Source organism: Pseudophryne corroboree, chromosome 3 (genome assembly GCF_028390025.1).
Source record: "Pseudophryne corroboree isolate aPseCor3 chromosome 3, aPseCor3.hap2, whole genome shotgun sequence".
Lineage (NCBI taxonomy): Eukaryota > Metazoa > Chordata > Amphibia > Anura > Myobatrachidae > Pseudophryne > Pseudophryne corroboree.
The window spans coordinates 499,843,491-499,858,519 of record NC_086446.1 but is presented as its reverse complement, the minus strand read 5'-3'; the positions used below and the strand labels follow the sequence as shown (position 1 = coordinate 499,858,519).

Below are 15,029 nucleotides of genomic sequence, written 5' to 3'. Positions count from 1 at the left end.
TTTGCGCCTAAATTTAGTGCACCCGCCCTCTCTTTTTTACCCTTGATGTCTGGAAACTGCAGGGGAAAGCCTGGGGAGCTGTCTTCCAACGGAGCTGTGAAGAGAAAATGGCGCCGGTGTGCTGAGGAATATAGCCCCGCCCCCTTCTCAGCGGACTTCTCCCGCTTTTTTATCTGTATAATGGCGGGGGATTATGCACATATACAGCTTAAAAGCTGTATTATGTGTCAATTAGCCATGTAAGGTACTCTAATTGCTGCCCAGGGAGCCGCCCCCCCCCAGCGCCCTGCACCCATCAGTGACCGGAGTGTGTGGTGTGCATAGGGAGCAATGGCGCACAGCTGCAGTGCTGTGCGCTACCTTAATGAAGACCGAAGTCTTCAGCCGCCGATTTCCTCCGGTTTCTTCCGTCTTCTGGCTCTGCAAGGGGGACGGCGGCGCGGCTCCGGGAACCGACGATCGAGGTCGGGCCCTGTGTTCGATCCCTCTGGAGCTAATGGTGTCCAGTAGCCTAGAAGCACAAGCTAGCTGCAAGCAGGTAGGTTTGCTTCTCTCCCCTAAGTCCCACGTAGCAGTGAGTCTGTTGCCAGCAGATCTCACTGAAAATAGAAAACCTAACAAATACTTTTCTTTCTAGGAAGCTCAGGAGAGCCCCTAGAGTGCATCCAGCTCTGGCCGGGCACAGATTCTAACTGAGGTCTGGAGGAGGGGCATAGAGGGAGGAGCCAGTGCACACCAGATGTAGTACCTAATCTTTTCTTTAGAGTGCCCAGTCTCCTGCGGAGCCCGTCTATTCCCCATGGTCCTTACGGAGTACCCAGCATCCACTAGGACGTCAGAGAAATAAACAATTATAAGGAGTACATGCTAGTCTGCATATATGATGAGATACTGAGCTTCTACGCACATACGACGAGTAGGAGGTGGCACAGGACTGCTTTACACACAAACGAGGCGGAAGCACAGTGACAGGACTGCTATATATACATACGCACAGTGAAAGGACTGCTATACACACACACGTGGAGACAGGACTGCTATACACACACGAGGAGGCGGCACAGCGACAGGACTGCTATACACACAAACAAGGTGGAGGCAGCACAGGACTGCTATACACACAAACGAGGTGGAAGCACAGTGACAGGACAGCTATACACACACAAGTGGAGGAAGCACAATGACAGGACTGCTATACACAGACAGGACTGCTTTACACACATGAGGAGGAGGCGGCACAGTGACAGGACTGCTACACATACACAAGGAGGAGGCACAGTGACAGGACTGCTATATATTCACACACACAAGGAGGAAGCATAGTGACAGGACTGCTATATACACACACACAAGGAGGAAGCATAGTGACAGGACTGCTACACATACACAAGGAGGAGGCACAGTGACAGGACTGCTATATATTCACACACACAAGGAGGAAGCATAGTGACAGGACTGCTATATACACACACACAAGGAGGAGGCACAGTGACAGGACTGCTACACATACACAAGGAGGAGGCACAGTGACAGGACTGCTATATATTCACACACACAAGGAGGAAGCATAGTGACAGGACTGCTATATACACACACACACAAGGAGGAGGCACAGTGACAGGACTGCTACACATACACAAGGAGGAGGCACAGTGACAGGACTGCTATATATTCACACACACAAGGAGGAAGCATAGTGACAGGACTGCTATATACACACACACAAGGAGGAGGCACAGTGACAGGACTGCTACACATACACAAGGAGGAGGCACAGTGACAGGACTGCTATATATTCACACACACAAGGAGGAAGCATAGTGACAGGACTGCTATATACACACACACAAGGAGGAGGCACAGTGACAGGACTGCTACACATACACAAGGAGGAGGCACAGTGACAGGACTGCTATATATTCACACACACAAGGAGGAAGCATAGTGACAGGACTGCTATATACACACACACAAGGAGGAGGCACAGTGACAGGACTGCTACACATACACAAGGAGGAGGCACAGTGACAGGACTGCTATATATTCACACACACAAGGAGGAAGCATAGTGACAGGACTGCTATATACACACACACAAGGAGGAGGCACAGTGACAGGACTGCTACACATACACAAGGAGGAGGCACAGTGACAGGACTGCTATATATTCACACACACAAGGAGGAAGCATAGTGACAGGACTGCTATATACACACACACAAGGAGGAGGCACAGTGACAGGACTGCTACACATACACAAGGAGGAGGCACAGTGACAGGACTGCTATATATTCACACACACAAGGAGGAAGCATAGTGACAGGACTGCTATATACACACACACAAGGAGGAGGCACAGTGACAGGACTGCTACACATACACAAGGAGGAGGCACAGTGACAGGACTGCTATATATTCACACACACAAGGAGGAAGCATAGTGACAGGACTGCTATATACACACACACAAGGAGGAGGCACAGTGACAGGACTGCTATGCATACACACACACACACGTGAAAGAAGCACAATGACAGGACTGCTATACAGTATACATACACACACAGGTAGGCGGCACAGCAACAGGAATCATAATGCTATACACACATACAAGGAGCAGGCACAGCGACAGGACTGAAATACACACACACACGGAGGAGGCACAGTGACAGGACTGCTATATATATATATATATATATATATATACATACATACATACATACATACATACATACATACATACATACATACATGTGAAGGAAGCACAATGACAGGACTGCTATACACATACACACACAAAGAGTAGGCACACTGACAGGACTGCTATACAGTACACACACACACACACGGGGAGGCGGAGGCACAGTGACAGGACTGCTATATACACACGAGGAGGAGGAGGCACAGTGACAGGACTGCTATATACACACGAGGAGGAGGAGACACAGTGACAGGACTGCTATATACACACGAGGAGGAGGAGACACAGTGACAGGACTGCTATATACACACGAGGAGGAGGAGGCACAGTGACAGGACTGCTATATACACACGAGGAGGAGGAGGCACAGTGACAGGACTGCTATATACACACGAGGAGGAGGAGGCACAGTGACAGGACTGCTATACACACACGAGGAGGAGGAGGCACAGTGACAGGACTGCTATATACACACGAGGAGGAGGAGGCACAGTGACAGGACTGCTATATACACACGAGGAGGAGGAGACACAGTGACAGGACTGCTATATACACACGAGGAGGAGGAGGCACAGTGACAGGACTGCTATATACACACGAGGAGGAGGAGACACAGTGACAGGACTGCTATATACACACGAGGAGGAGGAGGCACAGTGACAGGACTGCTATATACACACGAGGAGGAGGAGACACAGTGACAGGACTGCTATACACACACGAGGAGGAGGAGACACAGTGACAGGACTGCTATACACACACGAGGAGGAGGAGGCACAGTGACAGGACTGCTATACACACACGAGGAGGAGGAGACACAGTGACAGGACTGCTATATACACACGAGGAGGAGGAGACACAGTGACAGGACTGCTATATACACACGAGGAGGAGGAGGCACAGTGACAGGACTGCTATATACACACGAGGAGGAGGAGGCACAGTGACAGGACTGCTATATACACACGAGGAGGAGGAGGCACAGTGACAGGACTGCTATATACACACGAGGAGGAGGAGGCACAGTGACAGGACTGCTATATACACACGAGGAGGAGGAGGCACAGTGACAGGACTGCTATAGACACACGAGGAGGAGGAGGCACAGTGACAGGACTGCTATATACACACGAGGAGGAGGAGGCACAGTGACAGGACTGCTATATACACACGAGGAGGAGGAGACACAGTGACAGGACTGCTATATACACACGAGGAGGAGGAGGCACAGTGACAGGACTGCTATATACACACGAGGAGGAGGAGACACAGTGACAGGACTGCTATATACACACGAGGAGGAGGAGGCACAGTGACAGGACTGCTATACACACACGAGGAGGAGGAGACACAGTGACAGGACTGCTATACACACACGAGGAGGAGGAGACACAGTGACAGGACTGCTATACACACACGAGGAGGAGGAGGCACAGTGACAGGACTGCTATACACACACGAGGAGGAGGAGACACAGTGACAGGACTGCTATATACACACGAGGAGGAGGAGACACAGTGACAGGACTGCTATATACACACGAGGAGGAGGAGGCACAGTGACAGGACTGCTATATACACACGAGGAGGAGGAGGCACAGTGACAGGACTGCTATATACACACGAGGAGGAGGAGGCACAGTGACAGGACTGCTATATACACACGAGGAGGAGGAGGCACAGTGACAGGACTGCTATATACACACGAGGAGGAGGAGACACAGTGACAGGACTGCTATACACACACGAGGAGGAGGAGACACAGTGACAGGACTGCTATACACACACGAGGAGGAGGAGGCACAGTGACAGGACTGCTATACACACACGGGGAGGCGGAGGCACAGTGACAGGACTGCTATATACACACGAGGAGGAGGAGGCACAGTGACAGGACTGCTATATACACACGAGGAGGAGGAGACACAGTGACAGGACTGCTATATACACACGAGGAGGAGGAGACACAGTGACAGGACTGCTATATACACACGAGGAGGAGGAGGCACAGTGACAGGACTGCTATATACACACGAGGAGGAGGAGGCACAGTGACAGGACTGCTATATACACACGAGGAGGAGGAGGCACAGTGACAGGACTGCTATACACACACGAGGAGGAGGAGGCACAGTGACAGGACTGCTATATACACACGAGGAGGAGGAGGCACAGTGACAGGACTGCTATATACACACGAGGAGGAGGAGACACAGTGACAGGACTGCTATATACACACGAGGAGGAGGAGGCACAGTGACAGGACTGCTATATACACACGAGGAGGAGGAGACACAGTGACAGGACTGCTATATACACACGAGGAGGAGGAGGCACAGTGACAGGACTGCTATATACACACGAGGAGGAGGAGACACAGTGACAGGACTGCTATACACACACGAGGAGGAGGAGACACAGTGACAGGACTGCTATACACACACGAGGAGGAGGAGGCACAGTGACAGGACTGCTATACACACACGAGGAGGAGGAGACACAGTGACAGGACTGCTATATACACACGAGGAGGAGGAGACACAGTGACAGGACTGCTATATACACACGAGGAGGAGGAGACACAGTGACAGGACTGCTATATACACACGAGGAGGAGGAGGCACAGTGACAGGACTGCTATATACACACGAGGAGGAGGAGGCACAGTGACAGGACTGCTATATACACACGAGGAGGAGGAGGCACAGTGACAGGACTGCTATATACACACGAGGAGGAGGAGGCACAGTGACAGGACTGCTATATACACACGAGGAGGAGGAGGCACAGTGACAGGACTGCTATAGACACACGAGGAGGAGGAGGCACAGTGACAGGACTGCTATATACACACGAGGAGGAGGAGGCACAGTGACAGGACTGCTATATACACACGAGGAGGAGGAGGCACAGTGACAGGACTGCTATATACACACGAGGAGGAGGAGACACAGTGACAGGACTGCTATACACACACGAGGAGGAGGAGGCACAGTGACAGGACTGCTATATACACACGAGGAGGAGGAGACACAGTGACAGGACTGCTATATACACACGAGGAGGAGGAGACACAGTGACAGGACTGCTATATACACACGAGGAGGAGGAGACACAGTGACAGGACTGCTATATACACACGAGGAGGAGGAGACACAGTGACAGGACTGCTATATACACACGGGGAGGCGGAGGCACAGTGACAGGACTGCTATATACACACGAGGAGGAGGAGACACAGTGACAGGACTGCTATATACACACGAGGAGGAGGAGGCACAGTGACAGGACTGCTATATACACACGAGGAGGAGGAGACACAGTGACAGGACTGCTATATACACACGAGGAGGAGGAGGCACAGTGACAGGACTGCTATATACACACGAGGAGGAGGAGGCACAGTGACAGGACTGCTATACACACACGAGGAGGAGGAGGCACAGTGACAGGACTGCTATACACACACGAGGAGGAGGAGGCACAGTGACAGGACTGCTATATACACACGAGGAGGAGGAGACACAGTGACAGGACTGCTATACACACACACGAGGAGGAGGAGACACAGTGACAGGACTGCTATACACACACGAGGAGGAGGAGGCACAGTGACAGGACTGCTATATACACACGAGGAGGAGGAGGCACAGTGACAGGACTGCTATATACACACGAGGAGGAGGAGACACAGTGACAGGACTGCTATATACACACGAGGAGGAGGAGGCACAGTGACAGGACTGCTATAGACACACGAGGAGGAGGAGACACAGTGACAGGACTGCTATACACACACGAGGAGGAGGAGGCACAGTGACAGGACTGCTATATACACACGAGGAGGAGGAGGCACAGTGACAGGACTGCTATATACACACGAGGAGGAGGAGACACAGTGACAGGACTGCTATATACACACGAGGAGGAGGAGGCACAGTGACAGGACTGCTATATACACACGAGGAGGAGGAGGCACAGTGACAGGACTGCTATATACACACGAGGAGGAGGAGGCACAGTGACAGGACTGCTATATACACACGAGGAGGAGGAGACACAGTGACAGGACTGCTATATACACACGAGGAGGAGGAGGCACAGTGACAGGACTGCTATATACACACGAGGAGGAGGAGACACAGTGACAGGACTGCTATAGACACACGAGGAGGAGGAGACACAGTGACAGGACTGCTATATACACACGAGGAGGAGGAGACACAGTGACAGGACTGCTATATACACACGAGGAGGAGGAGACACAGTGACAGGACTGCTATATACACACGAGGAGGAGGAGGCACAGTGACAGGACTGCTATATACACACGAGGAGGAGGAGGCACAGTGACAGGACTGCTATATACACACGAGGAGGAGGAGGCACAGTGACAGGACTGCTATAGACACACGAGGAGGAGGAGGCACAGTGACAGGACTGCTATATACACACGAGGAGGAGGAGGCACAGTGACAGGACTGCTATATACACACGAGGAGGAGGAGGCACAGTGACAGGACTGCTATATACACACGAGGAGGAGGAGGAGGAGGAGGCACAGTGACAGGACTGCTATATACACACGAGGAGGAGGAGGCACAGTGACAGGACTGCTATACACACACGAGGAGGAGGAGGCACAGTGACAGGACTGCTATATACACACGAGGAGGAGGAGGCACAGTGACAGGACTGCTATACACACACGAGGAGGAGGAGGCACAGTGACAGGACTGCTATATACACACGAGGAGGAGGAGGCACAGTGACAGGACTGCTATACACACACGAGGAGGAGGAGACACAGTGACAGGACTGCTATATACACACGAGGAGGAGGAGACACAGTGACAGGACTGCTATATACACACGAGGAGGAGGAGACACAGTGACAGGACTGCTATATACACACGAGGAGGAGGAGGCACAGTGACAGGACTGCTATACACACACGAGGAGGAGGAGACACAGTGACAGGACTGCTATACACACACGAGGAGGAGGAGGCACAGTGACAGGACTGCTATATACACACGAGGAGGAGGAGGCACAGTGACAGGACTGCTATATACACACACACACACGAGGAGGAGGAGGCACAGTGACAGGACTGCTATATACACACACACGAGGAGGAGGAGGCACAGTGACAGGACTGCTATACAGACACGAGGAGGAGGAGGCACAGTGGACAGGACTGCTATACATACATATACACACAAACCGAGGAGGAGGCACAGTGACAGGACTGCTATGCACACACGAGGAGGACACACAGTGAGAGGACTGCTATACATACATACATACACACACACACAAGGAGGAGGCACAGTGAGAGGACTGACACACACGCACGGAGGAGGCACAGTAGCAGGACAGCTATATATAGAAAATTATATATATATATATATATATATATATATATATATATATATATATATATATATATATATATATATATATATATATATATGCACAATATGTCTGGCACTCACGCTTAGAAGAATACAACAGGTCCGGTGCACAACCTCACAAACGAGTATATAGATCCCACACAATGGAGGCACTCTGCGAATAATAACTGACACCACCACAGCCGGTACGGTACCGGCTGTGGTGGTGTCAGTTATTATTCGCCGAGTGCCTCCATTGGGTGGGATATATATATATATATATATATATATATATATATATATATATATATATACACATATGTATATATACACACACACAAACAAGGAGGAGGCACCGTGACAGGACTGCTATACACATGAGGAGTAGGCATTTTATACACATATAAGGGGGAAGCACAAGACTGCTATGCATACACAGAATGATGCACGGGACAGCTTAGCTTATAGAGAAGGAGGCACAGGACTACTATGCACATACGAGGAGGAGGCACAGGACTGCTGTAGAGTATACTATACAATATTCAGCACACACACAGTGGGATGATGCACAGTACAGATATATACAGGGAGATACCTGTCACACACAGCACGTTGCGATGTCACGGATCAGGATAATGAGATGATACGTTTCCACCAGCGACGGTGCCTAAGAAACGGCGGATACGGGGCCTGTAGAGGGACAAAAAGGGGTGGCGCGTACTCTGTTCGGCGGCTCGGCCTCAACTTCACCTACAGTAATACTGACAGCATTGCACTCATTAGGTACACCACCAAAGGACCCGGTCCCATTCCATTAACAATTTGCTCTAGGAGACAGCGACATTGTGATTACAATCACAATATATTCACATTTATCATTGATTGTTAACACGTTAGTTTGAGACAAAAAGGGACAAATATAATAATAATAATAATAATAATAATTATTATTATTATTATTATTATTATTATTAGACTACAGGTGACAGAGACATTTCAAGTCTACTAATGGGGTACATAACCATAGATCAGTATACTTTCTACTATATTACTAAATGGGAACATGTTATTATTATTATTATTATTATTATTAGTGGAACAGAGATTATTGGGGGGTATCCAATTAGCCCTGATCCATTTTCGACCTGATATCATGCTTAATGACCGATGGTCATTATTGCGGTATCCTATTACAGGCAGGGCCGTCTTAACGGCAGTGTAGGCCCCTGGGCACAGCAATGCATTGGGCCCCCTACCCATCCTCCAGCGGTAGAGGTGGGGTGTGCTATCAGCGGCAGCTTTGATGTCCCGCGGGCGGTATGGGGTGTTCTATCTTCCGCTCAGCATGTAGGACCTGGAGCAGTAATTTCTGATAATTGCTCCTTTACTGCACAGATGGGGTGGGAGGGAGAACACTAAACTGTAGAAGGGGGCATTGGGCTGAATGAAGGCGCCCTGGTACATGACTTCCGGGGTGGTAGGGGGTGTTTAATACGCAGGGGAGGGGTGGCTAATGGAGTGGGCTTAATATTAATTATTGTTTGGTGGGAGGGCAGCTTGCTTGACTGCAGATATCTCAAGTTCCTGAAAATCTATTTCTTAGCATTAGTGAGATAAAAAACTAGAGAGTCCCACCTTTCAGAAGGTTCTGGCGACTTGGGGATCAGAGGTCAGGAGCCAGAGCAATCCTCCAATGAATATATAAAACTGTATACCAGGCGTGTGGAGCTGGAGCAGGGACAAGCTGCCTGAAGGCTGATATCTCTGGTTCTGGGCACAGTAGAGACAAGCTGACAGTGTCCAGCAAAAGGGGAGAGTCTCAGCTTTTGGATAATACCCTCAGAAAAACTCTATTTCAGACAGAACCTGAGATATCTGTCTGGGAAGAGCAATTAACAGGCTCGGATGGGGACCGCTGCTTTCACGTTGGATATCTCCGGTTCCCCAAGGCCGATTTTCAAAAATCTGGTACCCCTGGAAAGAGGGGACCCTCAGCTATCAGCCTAGGGCCTTTATACTCTTGGGGCCCTTGGGCAAGAGCCCATTGAGCCCATACGAAAAGACGGCCCTGATTACAGGCCATTTTCATCTGCCGAAAACGGACCTATGAGCGCACCATACCCATATGAAATCCCCGATCTCATGTGCTATCACGGTTCCGGTCTGAGGCACCCGAGCATCATTGATAAGTGCCAGCATCGGGGGGAGTAGCTCGCTGCATCGGGTATAATAGGATAGCCTACAGGGATACAGTTAATTTGATACCCCCTTAGTCTAAAAGTCAGATTATTATTATTATTATTATTATTATTATTATTGCTGTTATTAGAATACTAAAGGGAGCACAGACTATTACACAGACCTAATAAAAATGTCTCTGCCTGATTCCATAAGCATTTGATGTGCTGATTTAAAAACTGACTATGGGGGGTATCCAGTGATAAAGCTAAATATTTATCTTATTTAAAACCCTTTAAGAGGCCTAAGAACACTGTACGCTATTGACGTATGGAGTACCGTAAGGGTACGCACGTTGCGTAACAATCGCTCAGCCGTGGTCGAGACGCTCAAGCGTCACGTTCGCTCACGGCCAAGAGATCACAGGCAGGCACGCTATTGGCTGCTGACTCACGTAATGGTTCGCTATGGCGTAGCGGACGCTCGGGACCACGAGGAGATCACCAGCGGCGCAGACGCTCACAATGTTAAACCTTTATATCTAAACCATAAACAATGTAATATGCAGTAAAACCTTAGTGTAGAGATAGGGTGTAGATGCAACACAGTGTAACCTTATTAACTTAAAAGCTGTTCGAGCGTCACCGACGCTCTGAGAATACTTAACACTATAATAAATACACAACTACCGGGCTTAGGGTCTAACGCCTAATATGAATGTTATACTTGCAAAAAGAATAATACAGTACAAGTCATACACTACAATATAACATAGACTAACTAACCAGGTAACTACACAGGAAATACAATATAATACTATTACGTTTGAGAGAATACGAGAGAAAGAGGAGAAGAGAGAGAGAGAGAGAGATATGGCTCACAATAACAAGAAAAACAATATGATTGCGGAGAAAACTTACGCACAAAGGGGAAACGATCGCATGCGCCTCTGGACATCCAGCTCCCGATTATCAGCAATGAGAACCGTTGAAGAGTGAGAGCTGGATGTGATCGGCTTGTCTATTTATGCCCCACACACAATACAATTCAATGGTCCCTACAATCTCATTGTTCATTGGACACAGGAATTCCTCCTCGCATTATAACAAAAGGTCATAGGTTGATTCATACAGGTGGGCTGTGACAATTTCCAACTGCTCAGGTGGGTGGGAAACTAGGTTTCCCGCCGCATGGATAAGTAAGTGCAAATAATAGTAAATGGACATAAACTTCTTATGTCCATAACTATTCGCACGAGCGATTAATCTGTTTCAAACCAACACCGGAATATTGCTAATTAAATATTCTTCCGATGGGTACTAAACACCACTGTATTACTCCTGTCTGACCCTTCGTATCAAACAAAGAGGGATTTCTCTGTCCATGAACATGCTACATTAACCAAACTTTCAGATTCTATCAAAGGGACCATAATCTACAAAATACATTATATGGTGAAAATATGTAACGAAAGATTCGCCCGCTAGACGCATACAATCTCTACCGTAAATGCGCATACCGTGCGCCTGCGGGTGCCCGCAACAGCGAGTATGCGCACGCACGGGAGAGCGCACGCATGCGCAGCAGGGACACATATGAGGTGCAAATATGGCAGTGTGCATCGTGATATTTTTCTGACTTTGACAGTCCACCCTTTGGCAGTCAACAATAACTGCCACTTCCTAAAACATTTCAAAAAGAGAAAAATATATGTCAAGTGTAAATACATTTCCATGGTTGGGTAGGGGAGGAGAGGAGAAGGTAGGAAAAGGGTATGACCTAGTGAGATAGCAGAAGCATGTGTGTATGAATCCGTGTTTGGGGGTCATGTATCATCGTGCCGTACGTGTTTTAAATCAAGCTTCGAGGTATTGCGAAGTATACATTTGAATTCCTTCTTATCCCGTGGTACGGGTCTGTGGATGGGCTGTCAAACTTTACCGAGCTCTTTTCGGATTTTGGTTGCAACAAAATGGGGGAGCACATTTTAGTTGGTGATACATGAATGGGAGAATATGTGATTGCTGATATCTGTGCCTGTATTCCCTATCGACTATGTGTGTCATTACCTGAAGGTTGTAGAGATGAAGATAAAGAACACTTATGGTAAATGCAGTGGTATTCTATGTCACGTAAATGAACATTTGTCGGTTGAAGTCTTGTTCGGTGTCTGTTGAATGCAGTCTTCTTTGGGCTTTTGCCAATAGGTGTGAGCAAAAGCTTTGTCAATGTCCATAGACTTACAAAAGTGTTGGGCTAGCGTAAATTTAAAATTTCTAGGGAAACTGGGGGTCTATGGCATAGTTCATCAAATATCTGTGTATAAGGTTGTCAAAACTTCTTCTTTAATCCATCCGTTGTCTGTATACAGGATCATCAAATTCCTCGTCCCAGTGGGTCTTTTTACCTTGGAGAAAACGGAAAAACAGGTGAAAGAAACGGACCGTATAATCGCATTTTCATCACATCATTGTTTCTACCGTTGGGTCATAAATCAAATCCATTGGAATTACAATTTCCTCACTCCTTAGACTCATTACCCTGGTACTACGTTTGCACTTCATTAAAGCCTGACCGCATCTAAATATCAAGCCAATCGTTATGACAACACCTAAGATACATAGGAGAAACTTCCCTACATCCATTATGACTCCTTGAGCCCATTCTCCTAAACCAGAGAACCAATTTCGCGGGTTCAACCATGACACCCAACCAGTCAGCTCATTACCTACAGCAGCAAGAGTGAGATTGTGTCTCCTGCGAAATTCCCACTTCAGTTGGAGAATATCGTCCATCTTTTGGTCTATGACCTCGACCGGGTCCTCGGTACTATTCGTTATATATGTGCAGCATTTCACGCCGTACTGCGTTGCCAGTGTGACACAATATCCACCTGTCACTGCCGTGAGATAATTGAGAATCATTCTATGCTGTACCAGTTCTGTTTTATAAGCCTGAAGCTCTCTTCCAGTATACCTATAAGTGTCATCATACATTTCTGTGATATTATCTAACAAATTTGCGAGCGCAGATATGTATTTATAATTCAACACTCCTCTGGCGGTGCGAGTGATGTCTAACGCGATTAGAAACTGAATCCCGGTGGATTCATGGATCATGTCAGAGGCCGGATGCTCTGTTCTTTCTATCAGGTGCCGTTTAACTACGTGCTCGTAATGAGTATGAGTATAAGGAGCTTGGGCAACACGGTGAATATCTTTCATTTTGGCATGTGATACAGTCATTACTTCAGGCAGTACTTTTCCAATATAACACAATCCTTCAGAGTTTGGGGCAAGCCACTTATACGCCTTCCTCCCGCATATGAAATATGCATCATCGGGGAGAACATATGGGACGGAGTAGGACATAACCATATTACACATCTTCCATGTGAAATCTCCTAACCCTAATTCTCCCATCTGTCTAGTACACGTATCAGTTTGTACGATATGTGCACAGTATCCTGGTGATACCTCTCCAACTCTCGTAATCCTACTTCCTAGGGTATACCTATATCGGAAAGATTTTCCTCTACTGGCTATGTGGCGTATAAGCTCTGTATCTGTCGACATTCTATCTGCTCTATATGAAAAGGTCATGGTTTGGTTACTCCATGACACTTCCCAATTTCCCGGCTTTCGGGGATTGGAAATGTTAAAACATATTAGGGATCTATCCAAATGATATTGGTGGAGCTTCAAACTAGGAGGACTGGAGATATTAAACCTCCTGTCCACCGGCCTCCCACCACTTAGCTCAAGTACCTCACCTATCGTTAAAGGAAATGGTACTAGTCCTGATTTGCTATGACCTTGAGGTACTTGAGAGCATACCCAACAATCTGTTTGATTTAACATACTACCCACTAAGGAGTGATAGTCACTCAAGGGATGCCGGTCCATGTGGATATTAAAACTGGATTGGCATTTCTTGATGCACCCATCCTCAACCACATTGTCACAGAGCCTACAGATACAGTTTTCTTCAGCTAACAATCCTTCACAATTCCTTCTATGGTCTATGTTATTGGACCGTTTTCTGATACTCGCCTTTGCTTGTTGATTATGTTGTTCTCGGGAAACTACGCCTCCATCTCTGTCATCAGAACCCATTCCAGAACCTCTCTCGACCTCCATGGTACTCTCGCCGGAACAGACTGCTCTGGTCAACATCATGGTCAACAGGAAAATCCGGATCACAGTCTCTTGGGGCAAGTCCATCTTATAGGAGGAAATGAAGAAGAATGAGAAGGGGGAACAAATAATTTGAGGGAGAGGGGATGGGAAGTGGAGAAAAACAATAAAAGGGAACAGGGAATCGACAACTGCTTTTGATCTTGTGATTTTCAATGCTCAGGTGCCGCCTCAGTCCTCCTGGAACAGACACTCCAGTGATACAACTTCCTCTACCGTCTGTTCCTTATCACGGGACCTCTCTGGATCAGCAACCTTCTTACAGTGGGACGAATGAACCCAAGTCTCTCTCTCGGCAACCTTCAATGCTGTAGTGCTAGTCAATAAGACTTGGTATGGTCCTTCCCATCTGTCAATAAGGCAACCTGAGCGTAGAAAATTCCGTATCATTACATAATCCCCAGGTTCAATGTCATGACAATTACTATCTGGTAAATCAGGAATCACTAACTTCAAATTATCATTTTGATTCTTTAACTGTTTACTCATGTTAATCAAGTATTTTACAGTCACTTCATTGTTACACTTCAAATCATCCTGAGGGTTAATCATAACATGC

At 47.7% G+C, this 15,029-nt stretch overlaps 1 protein-coding gene across 1 annotated transcript in view; it reads right to left on the bottom strand.

Annotated features, from left to right (window-relative positions):
• TBCD (tubulin folding cofactor D) overlaps positions 1 to 8,808 on the bottom strand; it is a 707,681-nt gene extending 698,873 nt beyond the window's left edge. The window contains exon 1 of the mRNA XM_063961004.1: positions 8,692 to 8,808. The gene's annotated coding sequence lies outside the window, so the exon portion shown is untranslated. The remainder of the gene's footprint in view (positions 1 to 8,691) is intronic.
• Positions 8,809 to 15,029: the final 6,221 nt, after the last annotated feature.